The sequence below is a fragment of the Arachis duranensis genome, chromosome 6 (assembly GCF_000817695.3).
Source record: "Arachis duranensis cultivar V14167 chromosome 6, aradu.V14167.gnm2.J7QH, whole genome shotgun sequence".
NCBI classification, from domain to species: Eukaryota; Viridiplantae; Streptophyta; class Magnoliopsida; order Fabales; family Fabaceae; genus Arachis; species Arachis duranensis.
In genome coordinates, this window is record NC_029777.3 from 61,576,812 (window position 1) to 61,577,260 (window position 449).

The 449-nt window shown below is 41.2% G+C and overlaps 1 non-coding gene across 1 annotated transcript; it reads left to right on the plus strand.

Moving 5' to 3' along the window:
* The first annotated feature begins 326 nt into the window (after positions 1-326).
* On the plus strand, positions 327-434 carry LOC127740443 (small nucleolar RNA R71). Its single transcript, XR_008001119.1, has one exon. It is a non-coding gene; the product is annotated as a small nucleolar RNA R71 (small nucleolar RNA).
* Positions 435-449: the final 15 nt, after the last annotated feature.

The window sequence follows — 449 nt, forward strand, 5'->3', positions numbered from 1 at the left end:
GCATCCTTAGTACTGCCTGGTGCAGCTTGCATTCCAGACAGACTTTGAGAAATCATATTGACTTGCTGAGTCAATATTTTGCTCTGAGCCAATATGGCGTTCAGAGTATCAATCTCAAGAACTCCTTTCTTCTGATTCGTCCCATTGTTCACAGGATTTCTTTCAGAAGTGTACATGAATTGGTTATTTGCAACCATTTCAATGAGTTCTTGAGCTTCTGCAGGCGTCTTCTTCTGATGAAGAGATCATCCAACAGAGCTGTCTAATGACATCTTGGACAGTTCAGACAGACCATCATAGAAGATACCTATGATGCTCCATTCAGAAAGCATGTCAGAAGGACACTTTCTGATCAATTGTTTGTATCTTTCCCAAGCTTCATAGAGGGATTCACCTTCCTTCTGTCTGAAGGTTTGGACTTCCACTCTAAGCTTACTCAATTTTTGAGG